Raw genomic sequence first — 15,456 nt, 5'->3', positions numbered from 1 at the left:
GATGGATGGGTATTTGGTCTTCTACACCTGAAGCTCCTTACAGCAGTTCCTGTTCTCCTGCTTTTCTTAATACGAGTCTTTTCAGAAATTAAAGTCATTTCGTTTTTTTCTCCTTTATTTCTGAAATTGTTGCTGTACTTTCTCATTTTAACTATTTTCATCGCTCATGGCCCAGTTGTTGTTTTTCCAGTACAGTACTTGATATTTACGTTTTCATTTTTATTTGACTTTTTACACCATTCACGAAAAGTCCCATTTTTTTTTTTTTATTGGCAAGGGTTCGAAAAAAGTTGCGAGCGCCTCGTTAGGACCTGTGGGCCAATCTTGCGCTGCATGACACGTCGAGGTCTGCTGTCGCCATCCTTAAATGCAGATCGCGGGAACGTTCTCAATATTAACAAAGCTGTTTAAAACAGGCGCTGCTTTTGTTCCATTGACAAAAAAAAAAAACACGAAGATCAAAACGGCACTCGTCAATCACTTTGAAAGCACACAATGGAGAGTGGACTCTCGTGAAAGCAGCTCAACTAATATTTGACGGGTGTGACACCTGTTTGACTGCGTCATTGCCTCTACGGCCAATCGCCGGAACCCGGGGAGAGAGGCACTGCTCCGGCGCTCTCGGACATTGATTCCAGTAGTGGTCAAGTGAGCTGGAGCAGAAGAACAACAGGCGGTAGTGCAGGGCGAGGAGGTGCGAACTGCTGAGTTAAATACAGTACTTAGGGCTGCAGCTGTGCCAGACTTGAGACTGAACTGCAGCACCCGGTGGATCTAACGCGAGTGGACTGGACTGTGTGAGCAGTCAGAGAGAAAAGTGGCTCTTGGTTGTTGTACGACATTGCTTCAGGCGCTATCTGTGATTCGGAAGACCAAAAGGTAAGCTCTGTGTGTTTGAATCTGGTCCTGTCATTGTACAGCTTTGGAGACATCGGCGTGTGGATCTATTAAAGTAAAATGGACTTGATTTTGCACAAGTTGGTTTGTGCGCTGAGGACGTACGGAGGAAAAAAGTGATTAATGCTTTTTAGTTATTACTTACAGAAGTTGTGAATGCACAGGCTTTTACGAGACAATACTAAAAGTTACCATCCCATTATAAATCAGAAATTAAGTATTTTGTTGGCGCATCTTGAAACGTACTCTAGTGCCATGTACAGTATACAGTATTTAGACTGTACCTGCGTTTATCGGCTTCTTGTTAAACCGTTTATTATTATTGTGATCCTGAGTGTCTGTTATAAATAAAAACATTCAAACAGCTGGATAAACTATTTTTCGATGTCGTCGAGACAATAAAAACGGAGGGAAAATGTCATTTTTAAGCATATGATCTATTGTAGTGAAGAATAGAATCTCATTGGTATTTGCATAGCGATGTTCCTGACGAAGGTACCCCGCGCAAGACAGAAACAATCTTTTCCCCCTCTAATTCGCTGTACCAGAATTCATTCTTTGAGCGGGGAGAAGTAACAAGTGCACAAGCTGTCGTGTGCTGTGGGGACTCAGTTCAAAAGAATACCTTTATGCTACTGTATAGTCATTCACGAACCGCTGGACAGGTGTCAAAACAACTGGCTAGAGTACGCATGAGTACCAACTTCTGTACTTTGTAGGCTGAAACATGTAGGTTGTAGGCTGAAAGATACGTTATTACTATCTGCTTGCTTGTATTTTTGTTAAAAAGTAAATAATTCGTCCCCTAAATTCAATAATGTAATCTGTAACATTTTGCGCAGTGAAACCCCAGCACTACGATGGCACCGGTGCGCGTCCTGGAGATGCTATTTTGATCGTTTGTCTGCTGGAGTCCTGAACTGGCAGGACCCTTGACTGATTATTTTCTAAACCCCGAAAAGCCTGCCGTGGGTTTTTTATATACCTTTTGGTTACAGGTAGATCATGATTCATCGCTTTTAAGAGAAAAAAAAGACCCTCCGTTAATCTAACCTCTGTATTAATTGGCCATTATAAATAACGTAATGATAAACATAATCGGATTGTCATTAAATCATGTCCCATCACACAGTGATGATCAGATCTGAAAACCTAAAGATAGACACCGTATCCAGAAAGAAACGCAAGACACCAGAAATGTGAACAAAATAACCGCCGTCAGTTAAGGGGTTCTATTGTTTTTTTGTTTTTCATATATTTAAATGATGGCGACCATTCTGCATTGTTGTTTTAAAAGTTGCACATGGTGTATACAATTCTAAAAATCTGCTTTCTTTGGTGGCTTTGAATATAAGGTCAATCTAATTAACAGACGGTGTAATTAATCAGTTTGAGTTATACAGTAGGCTAACCAGGGATTCACCGAATTTACAATACCTCTTTAGGTATAGCTTATCTTCGTAAGAATCTTCTTAAAGTGTGAGTGGTCCTCGGTCTTGTAAGAATTACTATATATTAGATAATGAAATAATGAAAATACACTTTTAAATAACTAATATATACCGTATCTACAGTAGATACAAGCTGCAAACGTTTTTTTTCCCCACACAGAGTTGGGTATTTTCTGAAATAAAATCTCAGACTACGATACAGGAGGTCGTCGTTGCTTTGTTTTTCTCAAAATGATTTTTGGCAATCAAACCATGAAAATCATCAGAATGATTTTTAATCCCTTTATACAGTACTTAAAGTGTAATGAACATTGACAAACAATGGTAATGATTTTTTCCCCTTTGTGTTAGAAGATACAGTACCATCCTTTATTCTTTAAAAAACAGCACGGAAAAATATCATACCGTGCAAAACCTATTTCACAGTTGTATTTAATAATTATGTATTGCATGTTTTTATGTCAGGTATGAGTGCCCTCAGTAGACAGTTGGGTTTCCTACACCATCTGTGGAAGACAACAATGAACACACTTCCTGCTGTTAAAGTGTTTATGGAATTGTTGACGTTTCATGGCTATATCACTGGATGATGACAATAATAGATGTTGAGAAGTCACAGGATGGGTCCCTGGTGTTCTGATTCTTCACAATTTCAGCAAATTAAATATTTTCAGCTTGTGACTTGAGACCCTCCCAAACACACTCTGTTGGACAGGGGTTCTTGCTGGCGCAGAAGCTTGAACATTTTCTGTCATATCTTGTGAAATTTTGACCCTTGTAAAAGGCTTCTCGCTGAGCAATTACTGTCCATATTTCTTGTTGGAGGAATGGAGATTCATGCTGCCACTTACTGTAAACAGAATCCTTCTTAAACCTTAATCTTAGCCCCACAATGCATAAATCGCTTAACTAAACATCGGCTTTTATAGAGAAAATTTAAATGTATACTGAATCTTTCCTGGTGTAATGAAAAGGGTCATTATCAGGAACGTCTCCAGCACAGCCAACTGTCCTAAAATAAATGGACCATGGAAGCTTAGTGCTCAGTATTGTTTCCTGCAAGTGCTCCCTGAATATCCATGGACTTGGCACCAGAGTGCTATTATTTTAACTTGCAGTAAAAAAAGAAAGAAATGAGCCTCCCTGCAGAAAATATCTATGATTCAATCTGGCTTCTAGTTAAGAGTAGTCTGAGAAAGGAGGTTATGAGCAGTTTCTTCCATAAAGCCTCCTCCTGGACGATAGAAGGAGGAGAGAATCCCAGATATACTGTAGTTGGTCCGCCTGTTGACTGGAACCAGGAGTCTTTAGTGATCCCAGCAATATCGGCCAAATAGCGCTGGCATATGGTGGAATAGAATGACAAATGTAAAAAGGAAAGTACTAATTAGGAATGCATGAACTGAAGGAATGGAAAGGTAGATGATCTGATGTCATTTTTGGACCTGCATTACACTGTTCATTTGCTGAGGTAATTTTTAAAACCCGTCCGGAAATACTGCTTTATTGCAGTTTGCTGTTCTTTGCTTGCTCTGCCATTGGAACTGAGAAGTATTATTGCTTCATAAATGGGCTCCCATTATTGCTTCTGTCTGGTATTTTATTTGTGTTTTAAGTATTTCTTTATTTCCAAAATGCAATTAAAGTATCTGCATTTGCTGTATACTGCCTACATTTTTCTTAACAGCCCATCGATCACATTTAAAAAAACAATCATTGCTCATTAGGGAGCATAAAGTGAGTCACATGTAATGCACCTGAATGTTACTAGTTGTATGTTTGCAATTAGAGTTGCTTCTTCCTTCCATTCTAAAACTGTTTTTTTGCATTAAATGTTTCCAATAATGCTGTTCTTGTTTTTCTTTTTATTGCCATTGAGTTGGACACAAATTCATCAGCATTATCTTTTGTTTCCTAAGGCTGTGGCTGTTTCAGTCGTACTCTGTACAGTAAGTACAGTTAAACTAGGGTGGTCCAACCCGAGTCCCAGAGGGCCTGTGTGTACTGTACGTGAAATCTCTAGATCTCGTTAAAGCACTTGAGAGAAGCTGTATAACTGGTCCCATTCATCCATTGATCTATTGATTTGACTTGTTTAGAGCTGAGATGTCCTGGAGGACTGGTCTGCTGGTTCGGTAGTGGACACCCCTGAGATTCAGTACCTGTACTGTATTTGTACTGTAGCTGTGGAATCATATCAATATACTGCAGTCAGGCAGTACTTGATACCAGAAAATGTTATTATGAGTTTTGGCATTCTATAGTTTTGTAAGGATATTTCTTAAAACTAGTCCCATGAATGTTAAGTATGGCAGCAGTAGAAAGGAAATTACTCAGACAATGAATCAACTGGAGTAATTTGTTGAAAATATTTGCAGTGAAAGTGACACTTCACCTGTTTCATATCCAGAAATGAGTGTATTTTGAAGTCAATGGAATGAATTTTTGTGGGGGCAAGAGTAGTGAAAGAGCAAACTTTAATATCGGAAAGGTCTGAGATGTGATCCTGGGGTTGCATTCTCTTAGAGTAAGATTTTGCTTATAATTGGGTAAAAAAATGCATTTATGATATGTCATTCAGTTCTATAAGTAAAAATACCACTACAGTGCTCAGCTAAATAATGTGTAATATGGAACTTCTTATTTAATGTGCTATAATTTAAAATTCTGTACTGTTTAATAAATGTTATCTAAGTGAGTGATTTGTCTGTAAATTGCAATTATTTTTCATTAGACAACTATAACCTCTTGACAGAAAACCAATTAATTAGATAACAATTAAAATGTATTATGATTATCAAAAGAATAACTTTCACACACTGTAGTTACTTTAATCACACAACACATGGAATAAAACATGTGTGGTCTTGTAAAAAACAATACTTCTTCTCATATCACAGTCTGCGATTATAGTACCAAAGAAGATGGATTTTTGTGGTTTTGTTAGAAGTCTCTTTTTATTTTTCAGTTTTCACATGAAAAGATCTAGCAATTGTTTTTCCTGTCACTCTGAGACTATTATAGAGTTCACGAATACCAAGGCATTCTAAACCCCGCTGGTTTGACTGTGTTGTACAACAGCATATCAAAGTATCAGTAACTTCAAATGCTGTTAACCTGCAGTACTTTACATTCATTCAGTACCTAAACAGATACCATAGATGTATTTCAGTTTCTACCAACGCTAGTTCAGCACATAGCCACAGGGTGGACAAGAGACTGATTAGCACAGGTGTTGTGGGTCTTGACCAAAATGTAGGTTTAATTTCCTCACATTTTTTTTTCAAATAACTGTATTGAGTCTTCAGTGATTTGAGGTTCTTGAAAATCTCTTTTTAATTAAATTAAATTAATTAAAGAAATTAAATTATGATTATTACAATTATTTATTAATTTGGTTGTACCACAGGTGAATTTCCATATGACCTTCCATTACTGCATTTTTTGTCATATTAAATATGTCCATTAATGCTGTTCTTGTTGTTTTAGCCATTGAGTTTGACACAAATTCATATACATTGTGATTTGTCTTCCTAGACTGTGGCTGTTTCGGTTGCATGTGTAAAGTTAAACAAAGATGGTCCAAACTTGGTCCTGGAGGACCAGTGTGTCTGTGGGTTTCCTAGAGATCTTTAAGCTACTAGGGAGAAACCTCTATCTCCCTGCTACTACATTGATCTGACAGCATTTCCTCCTGCAGCACATTTCCTTAGAACCCATCATTCAGACACATTCCACTCTATGTGTTTCGGATAGCCCATTAGTGCCTGAATTAGGGAAGTGTGATGAGATCTGACAGCATGGTGGTGATAAATGTGTTAGACAATTCATTTAGGCAAAAAGAGAATCTGGCTGGATGGAAACACATGAGAAACACCTGCAGGTCTGAAAGGATCATGGACAAGACTCATCGTTATTCATAAGACCTAGCACTTCTATTCTCTCTGACATTGGTGCACATCACTATCTGTGAAAGATGACATTGCAGATATTGGGTCCAGGGTCTGTCATATGCTTATTTTTTCTAAACATGCCATGATTTCCTATTCAATGTTGAATTTATTTAATAAGCACACTTCAAGACTTCATCATATCTATTAAGGCATAAGACATGTTACACAGAGAAAAAAGGCTATATAAAAGAGTCTGCTGGGGAATGGTTGACAAGCAATGTCCTCAGAACAGACTAGATAATTTTTTAATGGATTTGTGCTTTTATTGTTCCAGTGTCCTTATAGGCTACCTGTGTTTATTTTTAAGATAATGTTTAAATTTTGGTATTATCTTATACCTTTAGAAAACCTTAAAATGAAATGAGGAGAATGAATATATAAACCATAAATTAATAGTAACAACTATAAATATTCTTTAAGGAAAGAAAAAACTTTTTAACACTCGTAAAGAACACGGTGTATTTGTAAATTCTTTCAATATTCATCGCAATCTGTAAAGACTGGATTGTCTCCAACATACATGCTTTTGAAGCTTCATTTATTTAAAAAACTACTGCTACAAGGGATTTGCAGTGTGGTTTGTATTCAGATTTGCTATATTCTTCCTGAGAGATAAGTTCCATTAATATAATCCATTTATCAGAAATGTGCTCATATTAATGTGAAAAGCATTGTTGTCCTGTAACAAAAGAGATTGTGGGGATGTAAACATCATACATTATTTTTGTTTTTAAAAGATTACTTTATTGGTCATATACGATTTCTTGTATTAGGAATTTGTCTTTTCACATACCCCAGCTTGCTCTCCATGAGACACGCAGGAGGGGAGAGAAGCTGGGGGTCAAAGCACTGGGCCAGCCATTGTACAGCACCCCCGGAGGACCTGGGGTGAAGGGCCTTGCTCAGGGGCCCAGCGGAGTAGGATTCCTCTGCTGGCCGCGGGATACAAACCGGCAACCTTCCAGCCACAGGTGCAGATCCTTAGGCACATAGTTATGAAGTTGCTTTCCAAATCTCCCTGCCTAAATCAGTGTGCTAATGTACTATTTTTAGTTGTTCTGGTAAAAAGAACAAATTTAACCATTTGTGTGTTCAGTAAAACTCTTCACTCAATTCCTGTGTAACCAAGGATTTAAATGATATTTTTTTTATTGTGGTGGTCTCTCTGATGGAATTGTAATGACCTGGGGCAGCCAGTAGAGGCCACCAATATCACTTTAAGAGTCTTTGTAAATAGCTCACTGATTGTATTGCTGATTAAATTAGAAGATTGTGATTTTTCATTTGGGGTGTGGATAGATGGTGTTTTATAGTAATTGTGGTCAGAAGACCATCTGAAAATGATGGTAAGTATTGTGTTTGTAAGCCTAGTGGTGTTTCATCTGAAGAAGACTACTGATTTATTTTGTGTTTCACCTATCAATAAAGTAACAGATTGCTCCTGGAACTTTATTTCCCTTCCCATGTCAGAGTCATTCATGTGCAAACGTCTCCACACTGCCATACTATGCATACTGCAGGGACACTTGTGTCTTTTTTTTTGTCTTTACAGTGGGCTCTGTTTATTTTGTTGTTTCAGCTCATCACTCTAATGTAGCCATGAAGGAAGATGAATGTGCATTTTTTCATTTGCAGTTTTGAACCAGATCCTTTTTTCACTCTATAGACCAAATCAGCAGATGTTTCTGAGCCAGTGATTCAAACCGAGAACATTTTGGCTCCATTAATTTCTATGCTGGCTTCCAGCTCAGTAGGGTTTAGTGTGTTGAGGTGAATTAGCCAGTTTTCCTAAACCCAGAGGAATCCAAAGGCCGACATGATATTCTCCCTTAGACACCCTGCTATGTGTCTCAGAAACATTGTGAGAAACAGGTCTCTTAATGTGATTTTTAATATGTGTCAGATAATTCATTTATCAAAGAACCAAGGAATGTGTTTAAATCAGGGCCTAAAATTAATTAATTTTTACTGAAGCTATTAAAATGCTCTAGCTTTACTCAGTGGATAAATTTGAATTTTAATTGTATTTTTGAAATCATTTTAGAAACGATTCTGTGTTTTTTTATTTTCTCCCTTATACTGTATATTGAATGAATTAACAGTACAACCAATAGACACCATTCCTTCTTGTTCCTTTCAGTGATCCCTATGGTAGATCCACACTTCAAATAACAGAAACAGAGAAAACAGAAATACCTGTACTGTATATTCATCCATTTATGAATTATCACTGTACAGTATATATTGGATGCCTCATCTGAGCAAATTGTAATAGAATCCACATTTTATTTTGATCAATGTAACATTTGTTTCAAATACTATAACTTAATCATTTAATTATTGTAATGTCACATACTGTAAATATGCCATACTGTACCTTAGTATGAAATCATTCTCACGATTGATCTCAGCTTTCAAAAAAGTGTGTGTGGTTTTTACTGATGCTTCACATTATTTTCCATCTGTCAAATTGCTTGTGTGAAAATGGGAGCAGATTGCATGCATTTGTGAATGGAGACAGAAACTATGAATGATGTTATGCCTATTTAGTGATTATAATGTGATGGTTATTTTTTGGAAGAAATAAGCTGATGTCGTCATGTCACTACGTTCCTGTCAGGACTTCTCTGACATTAATCAAATGTTCCAGTTTAATAGGGCATATTCTCCAAAACAAGTAAAGCCGCTTCATAATGGAGATTTCAGACACCATAAGTGAAGGAAATTAAGGAACTTATTCTCTAAAGCGGTCTTGCACTTCCCCCGGTGTCATATGCTTATGACACTTACGCTTGTCTAAGAGATAAAGGAAATTCTTATTATTGACTAACCTTTAATTTTGTAGTTAAGCTTCTTTAAAAGGGCACTCCTGTGTCAGGGAAGAATTATACCTGAGGAATACACTAGCCAATTAATAGTGTCCTATCCTATTAGTGTGTAGAGGTCTATCAGGATGAAAGCTGCCAGCGAAAAGAGCTCAATTAGAAACCTTATTCAGTCGCTGAAGTTTTAAGACTGTGGCTACAGGAAATTGTTAAAGCTCCCACTCAGTTTTAGACTTGACTAATGTGGTCTGTTCATTGACAGACTGAGGCAAAATACCAAATGCAAATCAGTTTTGATGAACTGCATTGTAAATATAAACGGCATTGTAAATATAAAACATAAAAAAGAAAAATGTATTTATATGTATATAGTAATATTTGAAATGATCACAAATCAAATCTGATCTATGATTTTCTTAAGAATATCACGTTTATCCTGTTTACTGATCCGCAGGATGGTTTTAGGGTTTTAGGAAAGGAGAATCTGTACTGTACAGTGGGTTTCAAAGGCATATGAACTGATTCATACCAAAGTACTTTATAGTGTGGAAAGTGACCAGAATTGTGAAATCTAAAACATGTTGGGAACTCAGCTAGAAATATTGGAAGAACGAAAAAGGATGTCTACAACACAAAGAGAAATATAATGTTTAGATCTTGGAATATCAGTAGGGGAAATACTGTTGTGCTGTGTAATAGGCTGCACCAGTGGTTCTATTGAAAACACAAACAATAGAGGAGGTTATGGACATTTCTGCCAAGTGCCTCAGCTACATATAAAATGGCAGACCCAGTCTGAACGTATTCTGAGGGGGTTAAGTGTGGAGTACAACCATATACTGTAAATAAATTAGGAGCCAAACACAAAATATTTAAGAACAATTCAAAAGCAGTTCCATTGGAAATTATGAAATATCTTTATTTTTATCTAAAGAAATTACTATCATTTAGTGTATTTGATGAGATGCTGGGACTATAATGTGTAAAAAAAGGTAATGGATTACAAATCAGCTTTTCAGAAATCCAGTTTGATGGAAAATAGTAGGCTGTACTGTCCATTTCTATCTAGTTATAATTTACCTTTGTTAAAAGCTAACTGTTACAATGTAGAAAAAATGTGACCTATAGCTTAAACATTAAAATGCATCTTTATCTTTTCTGAGAAGCTGGAAAAAAATCAAAGTTGAAACGAACCAGTTTTCCAGTGCTAACAGTAGCTCAGACAGACAGTCATCAAGGACAAGAAATTTCTGCTTTTGCACAGAATGAGCAGCTGCCTTGATTCCTGCAAAGTTATATGACCCCACCTGCTCAACGGTCAATTGGGGTAATTGCCATGGTTTCAAGAATTCTTTGATCTTCTCTAGACCCATGTTGGCTTCAGAGGCATAACGATGTGAGTAGAAATGAGTGTAGGCTTTGGTGACCTGTCCAGGATTAGAGAGCACTATTATTGATATACAGTATATTCAATACGTTATAACTCTTTCAAACGTCTCCTTGGCCTCACAGAGGCATCCATATTATATACTTTAATGGCCTTAATAGAAGCTAGGTGCTCATTTTGTTTTAATCTATAAGTGAGACTACTAGAACATTTAGCATGCTCTTGTTTAAACCAGCATTTAGCAAAGTAATATCTTTGATGCCATTCTCCTTTTGAAAAGAAGCATAACTGAGTATTCCAAGAAGGAGCCACGTTTATAAAGTGCACTTTAAAAAATAATTTACTTCAATGAGCCCCCAGAATGTACTTGAGTACTGTTAACAGTGATAAGAATACAATGGAAGAGCTCCCAGTGCAACCATGAGCGCATTGGCTCATGACTTGTACAGTACTTTACTTTCGTTAGAATCAGAAGCTTCACTAAAGGTGTACTGTATACTGTGGTAGTAGAATGGAAATATGAAATAAGAATTTGTTCTTAATTATTATCTGTAATCAGAGGATATTTTAAGGCACTAAATTAAAGTTTTTTTTAGCTTTCAAGGACCAAGTGACAAGCTTTAATAAAGCCTAAGTAAATTATAGTAATAAATGACATGGTAAATGGATAGAATAATTAATCATCTGTATTGGATGATTTAAATTACTAAAACAAATAAACATTAAATTTAGCTTTGATTTAGTACAGTACTTTAACATATTCCCTAGTAACAGGAATAATATTAATAAATATCAGTATCGGTAACAATTACACGGATATTTATAATTAACTGTGTTTTGTTAATTTCACATAATGTCATGTTCTCACTAAACACGTGGATTTCATTACTTTAAAAACCGATACCCTCTGTCCCCAAATTAGTACTTCAGCAGTTTTCAGGATTAGTTGTTTTTCTAGTCATTATCTCCTATCTGATTACCTTTTTGACAATGGTAAATTCTTTCTGATTATATTTGGTTATGATGTTTTTGAATGTACTGTAGTTATATCTGGGCATCTTATATGGGTTACCAATTACAGACAACATCTTCAGACAATGCATTTTGTCAAGACCAATTTCTTTGTGCTGTGATTGTAAGTGTAACATGTAACTCAAAACAGAATGACATTTTCTCAAAAAAATACTTGTTTTCAGAAGTTAAAATGTTTAGTTTTTTAATCCTTTTACATGACTGAACAAGATATTTAAAAAAAAAGATGTAGCTTCAATGCCTTAAGTGATGTAGCACAGTATACTGTATGTTAATTTTCTCTTTCTAAAGTCTTCTATTTTCTGACTGCAGCAGTTGCTTATAAATATTTATAAATTTCCACTAGCCTCTGTCTTACAAAGTGTAGCCATGAAAAAAGTGCTTCTTCGTATACTGTTAAACCTGAATTCTGCTCTTCACTTTCTTGTTGAATGCTTGAGCCTTTGTGAATTGAAGTTTTAAGCATTTTTTTCTGACTACATTTTGGCTTAGAGACCAAAGCTGTGATGTATATTGCCCAATGTAATGTTTTGTATATACACTGTGTACAGAGAGGAACATAAAAATTGATTAAAGTCTGAAAACTGAAGGATATGCACTCATTTGACAAGGTGCCAGTAGAATAGTCAAGCATTTCTTTTTTTTTGTTGCTTTCTCTGGATGTCATTAACATTTCAAACATACTGTATTCCCTCTGTATGTTTTTCAGTGACCTTAAACTTTTGTGTAGCACTTTAATTTAAAGTGTAACAAGGTTCTGATAGACCTAGTACCCTTTCTGTTTTCAGAATGAATAAAATGTGCAGTTTTTTATGTAAAGATGCCGTAGTTTTGACTGTTGCCTTATATGGTCGACCACGAGCAACGACTTCTTAAGACTTAACGTCTTCTTAAGTCCCCTTGAAATGGCCATATTTGGCTATTTCAATAGTTTCATCTGCACTGTACAAATTTCACCCTAATAATTGTGCTTCAATTCAAAATCAGGAGCCCAGTATAACCTCAATTTACAATTTATGTAATTTTATATAGGCTTTTCTTATTATTTTGCTTAATATCTTGTTAATTTGAAGAATAAGAGTACTTGAAAGCATTCACGCATTTTGTAGATTTAAAACTGAGACCTAATTTATTCACAACTGAAATAAGACCGAACGAGAAATTAAACCTTTTAAGGACTTGGCCGCTGTACAGTTTATCACAACTTCATCACAAGTCGTTGCTTTGTAACACACCCTTTTTAAGTAATGCTAATACGTGAAACAAGTGTTCACAGAAAACTACAGAACTTCTTCCTTTCCTTTGTAGGCGGAATGAATTAGCAAATAAACAGGGAAACCAAATAAATGCATTATATTTAATGCAACTTTGTTGTTAAGAGCTCAGGTGCGACATGCATATGGGTAATCACAAAGGCATACTTTGTGCCCTACTGTACATTGGAGAATTGCTCGGACACTTGGGGAGTACCGCGTTCCTCAGCAGTCGATCAGACATTCAAGCAGGCACCTCGGGGCACATTCAACTTCACCCTTACCCTCTTTTCAGTTCATCTACAGCTTGGACTCCACACGAGGTGCATCAGTAATGTCTGTAGGCTGGCCTGCTGTCTTGTTGCTTTTTAAATGCTCTTTATGTTGTCAAACCTTTCTGATTCACTTTAAGGTCTGTTCATTAAAGGGCCAGTGTTTGACTTTTCTTTTGCTTATTTTTAACAAAGCACTTCTAGATCTTTTTGGTTGTTAACATGTTTAACCCTTTCAGAGAGGTGTTCTCTAATGCAGTATTATATTAATAAAAAATACAAAAGTTATGAATATATACAGTATAATAGAAAGAACATACTACGAACAAGTGTAACTCATATAATATAAATTATCTAGATAGAAATTATTAGTATGAAACTTCCCAGAGATCAAATGTCATCAAATGTAGATTTTAAAACATACAGTACAGTACATGAAAATCTATTTGGCAGCAAAATAAATTAAAATATCAGTTCTTATAAGTTTTTTAAATAATACTTTAAATATTCTGAAGAATATTTCAAAGGAAACAAGCTGATGAAATATATATTTAATTCCAAAAACTGTGGCCTAATTGTCAATCTTTGCAATCATCATCCAGGCCACTCACCTCATTAGTGAGCCCATGCATACATTAATAGTTGGGACAGGTTTCAAAGTCGCTGTATACAAGCACAGCAGGCAATAATGTTAGCTTCAGGGGTTAGTGAAAAATTGCGTGACATTGTAGAATAGCAACAACAGTCCTTTTTAAAGAAATTAAGTGATCAGTTAAGAGCAACTATTTTCTGCTGAATTAAGGTATCGGTCATCTAAGAAAAATAATACATTGATAAAAATCAAAACATTTTACTTTTATGACCTCTATTGCAAGAATCTTTTTCCTCTTCCTGTACCGTGTTTTTGAAAAATCTGAACCTCCCTATGGTATCCCATTTTGTGACGTTACAATTACAATTTAATATTTTATTCAAAAACCGAATGCTCAGACCAAAGACTTCTAAGTGTAGGATGAGTTCCGTAAATGTCAGGGAAGCCTAAAGAGAACAAAACTGAAAAATGTTGATAGCATAAGTATTCAGAACTGTGAACGCCATATTTGATGGAAGCCCCTTTGGCTGCAATTACAGCTGCAAGTATTTTTGTATAAGTCTACCAGCTTTGCACAACGGCTTGATTCATTTTTTGCCGGTTTTTCTTTGACAGATTTGATTTAGCTCTCTTGTGTTGCTTGGGGATTGCTCGAACTGCAGTTTTCGGGTCTTTCCACAGACTTCCAATAGGATTTAAGTTAAGACTTTGACTGGACCACTCAAGGGCATCACTTCTTATTCTTGAGTCACTCCAGTGTAGCTCTGTCCTTATGGTTTGGATCAATGTCCTGCTGAAAATTAAATGTTCATCCTAGTTTTAAGTCTTATGTGTTTGCCTGTAGTCTGCTACATTTATTTTTCTGTAATCTTATCAAGCCTTCCAATCCCTGCTGATGAGAATCATCCCATAGCATGATTCTGCCACTATCATGCTTGACTGTAAGCATAGTGTTGACTGGGAGTCTTGCCGTTTTGGGTCAGGATCAGTACTAATGCTTGGTATTTAGACAAAAAAGTCCCATTTTGTTCTCATCTGAGCTAAGCACCTTTTGCCACCTTTTTGCAGGATCACTCTAGTACTTTGTTACAAATTCCATGTAGGCTTTTAGATATGAAATATGTTGTCTCTAATTCACTTAATAAGTAATACTATACTGCCCTAGTAATAGTGCTAACTTATTAAGCCAAATGCAACATTAACATTCACCATGTTTAAAAAAACAATTAGGAAATCTCTAATGCAGTATGAGTATTTCTGATTTCAAGTACTCCAGGTCTTGCTGCGTTCATCCATTTGATAGCATGTATAAGTTTTTATCCGTGCTGATTATGTTCAGAAAAGGTACCATTAAAACCACAGCGCAGGATAGGAGAATGCCCTGTGCCACCATCAAATTACTTCACATGGGTGCCCAGTCACTGGCGCTAATGCACAAATCCTGAAAAAACACAGCTTCAAAATCAAATTGCACATAGAGGAACAATCTGACTGTGAGCTTGATGATGAGGCACTTTGACATTTGTCCTAGTGTTAATGCTTTGCCTGACGATCAAAATCCAGCTAGTTGAAGTTAATCTACAAATTTCAGAACAGTGGATTACAATGGAGAGGAGAGTAAACTGTAATTAAAGTGGACATGCTTACATACTGTATATACTGTAGATAAACACCAAAAAAAAATTCACACCTTATAACCAGAAAAATTTAATTCTGTAATGCCACATTACGTATACTGTATGTGTGCATAATGAAATATCAAGGCAAGGCTGCTTTAAAAAATTGTGGGAATAG

General features: G+C 36.1%; 1 protein-coding gene across 1 annotated transcript in view; it reads left to right on the top strand.

The window, feature by feature from the left end:
- Window positions 1-574: 574 nt before the first annotated feature.
- Window positions 575-15,456, top strand: part of LOC102696792 (muscarinic acetylcholine receptor M3) — a 125,363-nt gene continuing 110,481 nt past the window's right edge. The window contains exon 1 of the mRNA XM_015362647.2: window positions 575-879. The gene's annotated coding sequence lies outside the window, so the exon portion shown is untranslated. The remainder of the gene's footprint in view (window positions 880-15,456) is intronic.

The sequence above is a fragment of the Lepisosteus oculatus genome, chromosome 17 (genome assembly GCF_040954835.1).
Source record: "Lepisosteus oculatus isolate fLepOcu1 chromosome 17, fLepOcu1.hap2, whole genome shotgun sequence".
NCBI classification, from domain to species: Eukaryota; Metazoa; Chordata; class Actinopteri; order Semionotiformes; family Lepisosteidae; genus Lepisosteus; species Lepisosteus oculatus.
This window is presented reverse-complemented; position numbering and strand designations above follow the sequence as displayed.